The sequence below is a fragment of the Amblyomma mixtum genome, chromosome 6 (genome assembly GCF_055824585.1).
Source record: "Amblyomma mixtum isolate Tamu chromosome 6, ASM5582458v1, whole genome shotgun sequence".
NCBI classification, from domain to species: domain Eukaryota; kingdom Metazoa; phylum Arthropoda; class Arachnida; order Ixodida; family Ixodidae; genus Amblyomma; species Amblyomma mixtum.
The window spans coordinates 15,898,257-15,909,028 of NC_143017.1; the positions used below are offsets into that span (position 1 = coordinate 15,898,257).

Below are 10,772 nucleotides of genomic sequence, written 5' to 3' on the forward strand. Positions count from 1 at the left end.
GGCCGATCTGCCTATTAAATCAAATTAAACGTCCCACCTCCTGCCTTTCATTTCAACTCGCCTACGCAAAGAGGAGTCAGAAAACATATGGAGTGCCTTTCAACCAGCCGCGTGGCACTCTGCCGCTCTGCCATCAGCGCAGTGATATACAGCGATCAGTGAAATTAAAGAGTCGACGGGTATTTTTATTTCCGTGGGCCTAATTTGCGGCTGCGTTGTCTGCGACAAAAACCATTTATTCATGGAAACCTGAAAACAAAATAAAAGCGAAAGCGAAGCCCCCACGCAACTGGCTGAGATGAACTCCACGCGTTCGCCACTTTTCGGAAGCGAGTTCAAAATAAAAATGCGGGGTCTGAGAAGTTTAGCTACATGTAATAAGGAAATCGACCAACCAGGAAAATAATTTGAAGTTCCTAAGAATGCTCGTAGGGCGTATCGAGTTCCCGCGGTAAAAAGATGGTTGGGTTTGGTTTGGTTTATGGGGTTTAACGTCCCAAAGCGACTATGGCTATGAGAGACGCCGTAGTGGAGAGCTCCGGAAATTTCGACCACCTGGGGTTCTTTAACGTGCACTAACATCGCACAGTACACGGGCCTCTAGAAGATGATTTTTGATTCCTCTTTTGTGCACCGTTATGGGGAGACTCGGGCAGGCCTCTTGGCAGTTGAGGGGCAAATACCCTCGCGTTTATTCCTGCCTTCAATATGTACACTACAGCTTGGGATCCAACAAGTACCGTGTCGTCCATTCTTGGGGGGAACACCCCGTGGCCGCTCTTTGCGGCGCGCCGAGGCGTTCGGCGGCGCCGAGCATCGAAGCGAAGTGTTGCAGGCCCAGAGTGACCTGCAGGCAGCGCTCCTCATAGTCTGCTAATAGGATACTCGGGGAATACTCGGGGGCAATAGGATGCTCGGAGAACTTCAGAACGGGTTCAGAAGGGTTTAGGCGCGTAAGTGCTAGCCTGTTCGTCCTTACCCAATGCATAGAAATAGCTAAGGCGGAAAGCAGACCTCTGTATATAGCCTTTCTGGATATAAGTGGGGTATACGACAACGTGAATAAAGAACTCCTGTGCAACTTATTAAAAGCTGAAGGTATCGGTCAGAAGGTAATTGATTCTTTATAGGAAATATACCGAGATAATGAAGTTGAAATTACATTGGAAGGGATAAATGTACGGCAACTGCGGAGGTTTACAAAGGATTAAGGCAAGGTTGTCCTCTATCACCGCTGCTGTTCATGCTTTATGTGATGAAAATGAAGAGAAGGCTACAAGGAAGTAATCGAGCTTATAATCTGTCGTACAGATTAGGTGGAAATGTCGTTGAGCAACGGCTTCCGGGTTTAATGTATGGGGAAGATATTTTACTGTTAGCAGATAGCCAGGAAAACTTGCAAACTCTGTATAATTGTTGTGGAGACGAAGGAGACGCTCTAAGTTTCAGTTTTAGCGCAACTAAGTCAGGTGTGATGATTTTCAACAATGGAACTAATCGCGTGCTTACAATGCAAGGCCGCAAAATACCAAGAGTGGCCGAATACAAATACCCTAGGGTATGGTAAACGCACGGCAGATATACGCGGAAAAGCACGAACAGTCTCTTAAGGCGAAAGGGCGGAAGATGCAGGCATAATGAAAAATAGGGTTATATGGGGGTACAACAAATATCAAGTGTTGAGAGGTATTTGGAAAGTATTAATGGTGCCCGGGCTTACTTTCGGGAATCTGGTTCAGTGTCTAAGGGCAGAGGTTCATTCGAGATTAGGTGTAGATCAGAGAGCTGTTGGCAGATTAGCGCTAGGCGCCCACGGCAAAACCACAAACGAGGCAGTACAGAGGCATATGGCCTGGGCATCGTTCGAAACACCGGAAGATCAGAGTAAAATACTATGCGAAGAACGCCAGAGGAAATCGGAGGGTAATAGGTGGGGGCTAAGGTATTTAAATACTTATAGAGAAAGAGCGTTGACTCGCAGTGGCGGAAACGAGCTAGGAAACTAACCAGTAAGCATGCCGGACACGAGGACGGAAAAAGAAAGAACATTAAATGACAGGTTAAAAACGCGGAAGTTAAAAATTTGGCTAATTCAATGGAGAAGAAGCATAGTGCAGAACTATATCGATACTGGAAAAGAGAGATCAGGAAGGAATTGTTCTATGATAACTCAAGAGGCAGTGCCCTACTCTTTGAAGCTAGGTCAGGGTGTCTTAGAACGCGCAGCTGCAAAAAAAAAAATTAACGAAGATGATGACACATGTGCGGTGTGTGGTAGATATGTAGAAACAATTGAACTCCTCATACTCAAATGTGATGGTATCCATCCTGATGCCGATGCAGGCACAGTCACTCTTCCTGAGGCCCTAGGGTTTAAAGATAACAGTGATGTAAATAAATCTGCGGTGGAAGTAAGCAAAAAGATCGGAAGACTGGTGGCTGAAAAGCAAAGATGTGACATAAGGTTAGAAGTGTAGGAAACCGTATTGAAATAGAGTGGCGAATTTTGATGACAATTTTCAACACAGTTAAACAATAAGGAAAAAAAAGCCTAGCATAGTGGCAAACTGCCGCTACCCCGTTTAAAAGGGGACGCTCCTCTTTCCATCCGTCCATCCATACAGCACTTGAGCTCAGCATCGCCTTAAAGTTCCTCTGCGCATGCGGAACTTTGTTTCGATGCGCGGTCGCCGGTCGAAGAAAAGTGGCGCAGCCACGCTCTCGCGATTTCAGCCCCAGAGAAGACTACCCTGTATATGTGATGCATTACCAGTGGCCCAAGTGTGCGCGCAGTAAAAATGGCACCACACACACCGAGCAAGATTTTTAGTCAGACGGAGTTAGAAATGCTCTATTTATATGCTTTATATACATGGGAAGGGCATAGGCCGGCCAAATAGGTCAGTGTATATCAATGACAGGCTAAGTGAACTCTATGATTCCTTCGGTTGTGCTGGCGGAGAAACTCCTCTCGGCATTGCCGTCAGAGTGGCTGCTACCCAGGTAGCACATGATAGCTGGCCAATATTAGCCTACCGTTGGCAAAGCATGGCCCTAAGTACACCCAGGGTTCCCAATGAGTTTCTGATACTGGCTGAACCACTCACTAGCGCATCCAATGATGGCCCTGGTTGTCCATCGCTTTCCCAGTACTGGTGGCGCCATTGCAAAATCCTGGCTGTCGTGAGCCAGGTTAGCCAGAATTTTCGCACTCTTTGCCATTGTCGGTTCTGTCATCACAAAATCTTGGCTATCATGGGCCAGGTTAGCCAGAATTTTTCCGCTGTTTGCCATTGTTGGTTGTGAAATCTTCAAATCGTGCACAGGCCTTGTTAGCCGGAGTTCCCCCATTGTTCGCCAGAATTGGCTACGCTATTTAAGAAAGATGTCTATATTGGCCTAGCATTGCCATCACTCATCGAGTGTTAAAATTATACTGGCAAACGGCGGTCAACCTTGTGCCATCTGCTAAAACCACATGGCAAAATTCAATATTGCTACAACGTAGAGCGACAGTTTCTGTAATTTTTCGAACTCGTAAAGAGTCACTTGAGCTCTCAAAAAGAAGTGCGAGGCCTGTACAAATCTGTCTCATTTGAGTTTAACTATAATTGGCATGTATACGTTGCAAAGTAGATGTTTTACGTTGATCCTTGAGATCAGAAAACATGTTCCTGGAGCACATTATAGCATATGAGCAATATTAGAGTATTAGCGCAGATCTGTTGCGCGACTACTACTGCAATTCTGTCATAACACCCGTACTACGCGGACTATGAAGTGCAATTTGGTTCAAATGGTATTCGACACTTCTAATGGCATTTGGACCGAGCGGAGTTGTGAGGTGCTTCACAACAATTTCCAAACGCTTTCGGAAGCGTTCAAAATGCATTCGCTCGCAGTATAGCTGCTGCTGTCGAGTTTTGTTTTTGTTCTTTAGCGATTTTTGAGCGGAACAAAAACGTGACGACGACATTGGCGGTGGTCAGTGGACTGCGCCTATTCCGCCACAAAGGAATCGGTCTGTCGCATAAGACCGACGACGACACCATCAAGACCAACGACCACAGATGTAAAGAATTCCATCGTTAGTACTAAGTAACTAGGAACGGCTGTACAAATCCCTAAATTTTCTTTTAGAATGTCCCGTAAATTTAGTAATTAAAGAATGCGCACTGGCGGGACCCCGTGGTAAGGATTCGTGTAATAATATATGGCCTAGCCAAGCTGCTAATCAACAAAATATACTCTTTGTTTGAGAAGTGCACAGACGGAGTTCACGCTGTTGCCTTAGTCGGATTTCTTGGCATAATGACCCGCCTATTTGTCATGAAACATTATGTATTTGAAAGCATTTTTGCACGCTCTGCTCGAGCGAGTGTCTAGAAATTAACCGGCCCAAAGGTGCCTTCGAGAAAAATCAAACAAGTTTTATTTGATTAAAACTTTTTAATTAAAAAAATACTTTTTTATTCGCTCTAGGAATTCACTACCGCAGTGCGCAGCGGGTGTCTTCTTCATGGAGATCGCGATACAAACATAATAGCTTAGTGCAAGTACATTCGCTAAACCGGATTTGTGCGCAGTTTTCGCAAAATCCAGAAACGAAGCACCGCCCTTATAAAAATTTCTATAGAAAGTCCATAGACTGTCTATGTACTTTAGTCTATGAAGTCTATAGACTGTCTATAGACAAATCCTTTAGACTGGTCTATAGACAGTCTATAGATTTATGGCCATACACTTTTAGTAGACTTTTGTCTATAGACAGTCTATAGACAAATGTCTACTGAAAGTCTATAGGTCTATAGGAAGTCTATAGACGATCTATAGACTTATGGTCATACATTTCCTATAGAGTTGTCTATAGACCGTCTATAGACACTTGTCTATAGACGGACTATAGACGACCTATAGACTTATGGCCATGGACTTCCTGTAGATTACTGTCTATAGACAGTCTACAGACAAAAGTCTACTGGTCCAGTAGACATGTCTATAGACTGTCTATAGACATTCCATAGGTGTGTGGCCTGGCAGTGCTGTAGACTTTTGTCTATAGACAGTCTATAGACCTCTGTCTACTAAACTATTAGTAGACCGTTATCTATAAACTGCCTATAGACAGTCTACAACCACTGAAAAAAGTCACGAGAGTTCACAAATGACAATCAATATACTTACAAATTTAGTTTTATTTCCAAGCTATCCAGGCCGGGAATATGCAATACATGGACCATAAGAATGCACAATAACATAAATGTTGAAAGTAACAGTCCCGCTAGTTTCCTCAGAAGCATTCTTGCGGCCTGTTGTCTGCAGTCAATCATCCGGGCATGTTCACCTGTACAGCACAAAGGAAAAAAATAACAGAGGAACTGAAAAAAAAATTCCCATACCATCTCTAGACATGTGCTTTACAATGAAAGGCATATCCTGGCTATGCCATTCTAGAAAGGCAATCTTGATCTTTTGGTTTGGTTTTATGGGGTTCAAAGACCCAAGGCAACACAGGCTACAAGACGCTGAAGTGAAATGCTGCGGAATAATTTCGGCCAACTCTGCAGAGTACACAAGCCTTTAGCATTTTGCCTCTATTAAAATGCGACCGCATAGGCCGGAATCGAACCTGCATCTTTCAGGTCGCCAGACGAACATGATAGCCACTGAGCTATCACGCCGGCGCAATCATTTCAGTAAATACACGACAGATTATAAGTGTCTTCATAAAACATTGTAACAAAGACCCGTAATCCCTGGAGCACTCTACTCTGAATCCAGTACTGATACTGATTTCTGTATGGCAATCCTTTTACATTATTTGTAACAGAAGACATTGAACAATTGTGCCACATATCTGCATTGACTCGCAAGGAGGTGCTAAGAATGCCACCTCCATAATATGCAGATTCAGCGCACCTTACACAGGGATCCAAAAAGAAGAATATTGCAGCATTTATTCTTATAACCGCTATAGAAGAAGCGCTTCAAAATACCCTGCGTGAAGCCTGGTATACCCGGCCAAATTTTTAACTGGCTCTGGTGTTGCATCGCTAAATGCACCTTGTAAAAAAGGTGCCTTTTAGCTACACTGCTGGCATATTCATGCTGTAATTTGACGAGTGAAATGTCATTTCGTGGTTCCTTTTTGTCCATATGATGTTTGAGTGCAGCACTTGCGTGTTTAGATCAACGTTATCAGAAATATTCGTCTGCCACTACAACAGCTGAAACAAGCGGCAGACGCAGCAATGAATCTGGTCCATATGGCCTCATCCTCTGGGTAAACTACCACTCCTTTCATGGCGGACAAGTCGTTTACCTAGAGTAAGTGCAAATGCGCCACCAGAACCATTGGTGCGTATTCCGCTTGTTTCGGCTGTTCGTAGCAGCAGACGATGAATATTTCTGATAACTTTGATCGCAACACGCAAGTACTCCACTCAAACGTCATATTAACAAAAAGAAACTATGAAATGCCATCTCACGTGTCAAATTACAACATGAATATGCCAGCAGTGTAGCCAAAAGGCACCTTTTTTACAAGGTTCATTTATCGATGCAACACTAGAGCCAGTTAAAGATTTGGCCGGGTGTACGTAAGCCGATACTCAAACGGGCACAAGCTATACAAAACCAGCAGGCAGAAGCGACCAGTTCACCACAGATTTGCGCCTATAACTTGAAGCACAAAGATGGAACAGCATACTCATACATCTGCGCGTGCTCTTAGAAACAAGCGGGTTGCAGCGCTTCCATGCCGCGCTCATTATTCAGAAAACCCATACTGCACACAGAGGCTGCAGCTGCGCCGTTTCAAAAGCAGTCGCGAGTTTAAGACAACAAATTACTGTCACGATAAAGTACCGTCTGAAATTCAATTAGTTTTTCCTTCAAGTGCAGCCCCAACAGCGCCGTAAAGAGATGTGTTTCTTGCATGGAGGTAGCCTAACCCAACGCTGCTAGAAAAATCAACGAAAGCATTGAACGCGCTCAAAGTAGGAAGTATTTAAATGAAACAATTAACGCTTTCAACAGGTGCAGCTATAATAACACGAGAGCTTAATTTAATTTTAGGCGCAAATAAGCGGCGAATTACATCGGCGCTTTCGTAAGTTAGCAGTCTGAAATCAGAAACACATACTTTGCCTCTCGCGCAAATGGTATTAGAAAAATCTGTGCACGCGTGAGCGGGATTCATGAACGAACCACTCGGAAAGAAATGTAAGCCACCTCTTGTCGAGCCGACCTTTACACAGCTTTCAAAATGAAGTGCCCGCAGGCGAGCGGGGACGGCCAACGGCTCTGATGACAGACATGGAGGAATCCGTACGTGTGCAACGACGGGGAGACGGGATGGAGCTCGTGGGTTCTTCGCGGTGTTTGAGCACGCCGGCCAATCGCGCGGGCAATGAATTTTATACCGTCACACTAAAAGCATTCCTTCAGTGCTGCTTAACTACAACTTTGACAAACGTCTCGCGCTCCAGTCTGTAGCGTTACAAGACACCTTTGCTGAAACGTCGGCGCCCACGACGCGCACCGAGCGAGCGTCCATACGTAGGAAGGAAATGCACACCTCAAAAAGAACAGCACTCCAAGGTCCAGACAGGCGATAACACAAAGATTAGAAAATAAATGTAATCCACCACAGAACGAGAGTGTATGTAAGTACGTTTTCGGAGGTGCAAAGTAAATTGAGCTCACACGGCGCTAACTACCGCACAGTTCCATTTCGGCCGTCATTCACAGGCTAAACGACATTTCTGGCCGCGCGTCTACCTTGAAACACGAAAAACTCTAGTAGACAGCTCGCGAGGAGCGGCTTATCATCAAGGGCATCGCACAGACTGCCTTTCCGCGCGTTAGTAAAGACAGCGGCACAGAGATAAGCGGCATTAGTCGAGAACCCGATGGCTTCCGCCTCAGAAACGAAGATAGGACGTTTGTCACTGCGCACATAATCTGTTCTGCACACACAGCTCTGCTTAGAGTGGTTTAGGAGACCAAATGAATAAAATATAAACGTATAGACTTACCGTAAGCGGACGATGCAGCTGGATTTTGAAGAAAACGTAATCCGCGAAAAAAACGCCGACACCACCAATGCAGCCACGCACAGGGTTGTTTGCAGCCCGAATGATTTTCCGCCGTCTTGTGGTAAAACGGTAAAACGTGAAACAGAAACCCATTTCACGGTCGTATCTTTATCGCTCGCACTCTTTCCGTGTGGAGCTTGATCTGATATCCAAGACCACAGAACGTAACTGGTTTATAAGCGTGAATTCTTCGCATACCCTCTAAAAACCTTATTGTTTTCGTGAAAAGAGAACCGAAATCTAACTGTTTGACTGTATACGCGCCGCATCTCCCACCGAATAGTATGTGGTACAATTCTCAAATAATAATTATAATGTTGCATAGCATAACGTCTTTTTTGCGTGTGTTCGTGTTTAGAAAACTGATATGCTCGACATCAGCGTGTCATCGGCTCCGAAGCAACAGGTGCAAGGGTAGGAACGAAAAAATACTGCCTTTCTGATTGTTGCGTCGGTGAACTTATTCACGTGAATACAAACTGCAAAGGTATAAATGGGAGATGTTAATCGCACAGAGGACCAGGCTCTTTGAGACTATTCTGAGGTGTTTCTAAGCGATGGGCGCTTCCTTGAATTCTCACACCCGTCTTTCCCCCTTTATTTTCAGGACGTTTTAAAGAGAAATGTAGAAGCGTTGATGAAATGTGTCTGATTTCAGCGCGTTGGACAGTAACGATCGAAAGATGGAATGGAACTGCGTCGAGCGATTCCTTTAAGGGACAGCGTATTCATTCGATGTAGTACAGTTTGCGGCGCCCTTACTTCAAGAACGGCTGCCTTTCCGCGGCTTACTTGTTAGCATTAAATATTTAATTGTATTGACAACATACGTCACGATATAACGAAAAGGAGCTTGTCAAGGCTCCTGAAAATATACAGGTGGGTGTAGTAATGTCCTCACGCAATACTTTTTTAATTTCCGTAATAGCGAAGGAGGTGGAGGACTCCCGACATAGTTGCGGTCACCAGATGCAGGTCCCCGCAGCATGCAGTGCAAAAAGAAATTGACATTGTTCTATGCTTAGTCGAAAGTCAGTGTATCGAACATTGTTAGATAAAATTAGGATTGTTATAGACTGGTCTATAGACAGCAGACTATCTATAGTGTACAGTGCATAGACGAAAGGAAATTGAGGTATTTGTAGACTGTAGCCTATAGAGAGTCTATAGACCGACTATAGACGAAAGGAAATTGAAGCAGCTATAGACCGTAGTCTATAGAGAGACTATAGACCGTCTACAGACAAAAGCAAATTGAGGCTATATACCTTAGTCAATAGACAGTCTATAGACCATCTATAGACGAAAGAAAATTGAGCCAGCTATAGACTTTAGTCTATAGAACGTCTATAGACAAAAAGAAATTGAGGCAACTATAGACCTTGGTCTATAGAGAGTCTATAGACCGTCTATAGACAAAAGGATATTGTGACAGCTATAGACCTTAGTCTATATCGAGTCTATAGACCGTCTATAGACAAAAGGAAATTGAAGCAATTATAGACTTTAGTCTATAGAGAGTCTATAGACAAAAGGAAATTGAGGCAGCTATAGACCTTAGGCTATAGCGAGTCTATAGACTGTCTATAGACGAAAGGAAATTGAGGTAGTTATAGACCTAAGTCTATAGGGAGTCTATAGACCATCTATAGACGAAAGGAAATTGAGACAGCTATAGACCTTAGTCTATAGGGAGTCTATAGACCGTCTATAGACGAAAGGAAATTGAGACAGCTATAGACCTTAGTCTATAGATAGTCTATAGACCGTCTATAGACAAAAGGAAATTGAGGTAGTTATAGACTTAAGTCTATAGAGAATCTATAGACCGTCTATAGACTAAAGGAAATTGAGGCTGCTATAGACTTTAGTCTATAGATTTTCTATAGACTGTCTATAGACAAAAGTAAAAGTCTATAGGATGTCTATAGAGTCTATAAAAAGTCTATAGAAAGTCTATAGACCATTTTTATAAGGGCGCCGCGGTGGTTCATTGGTTATGGCACTCGGCTGCTGACCCAAGAGACGCGGGTTCAATTACGGCCGCAGCGGCTAAATTTCGACGGAGGCGAAATTCGAGAGGCCCGTGTACTGTGCGATGTCAGTGTACGTTAAAGAACCCCAGGTGGTAGAAATTTCCGGAGCCCTTCAGTACGGCGTCTCTCATAGCCTGAGATGCTTTGGGACGTTAAACCCCATAAAACCAACCAACAAAGATTCTCTCTTTTGCCACCCTTGTATATTGGTCTCAAAACTGATGTGTTTAACACACTAGGTATTGCATCGGTCTCTATGAATCCGTTAAGGATAGGCAGAATATTGTTCTACGTACAAACTTTAGCGCAAAAAACGAGACAGTCACAAGAAAGGTAGACAAGACAACGCGCTACTGACAACTCTGGTATCGTTCACCTCTCTTGTGATTGTCTCCTTTTTTGCGCTAACTTTTGTATGTAGAACTATGCACCGACTAGCCTAGCAACAAGTGTTACTTGAGAAGGATGTTCTCCATAACTTCATAATTTCTCTAAAGCAGAAACACTGCAATACCATCAAGACCAGGCCGCCGCGGTGGCTCAGTGGCTATGCTGCTCGGCTGCTGGCCCGAAAGACGCGGGTTCGATCCCGGCCGCGGCGGTTGAATTTCTTTGGAGGAGAAATTCGAGGCCCGTG

At 44.2% G+C, this 10,772-nt stretch overlaps 1 long non-coding RNA gene across 1 annotated transcript; it reads right to left on the reverse strand.

Moving 5' to 3' along the window:
* Window positions 1–5,177: 5,177 nt before the first annotated feature.
* Window positions 5,178–9,197, reverse strand: LOC149338284 (uncharacterized). The gene is made up of 2 exons (XR_016283723.1): window positions 8,040–9,197; window positions 5,178–5,344 (listed from the first exon to the last, which is right to left on the reverse strand). It is a non-coding gene; the product is annotated as an uncharacterized LOC149338284 (long non-coding RNA).
* Between the last annotated feature and the right edge of the window lie 1,575 nt (window positions 9,198–10,772).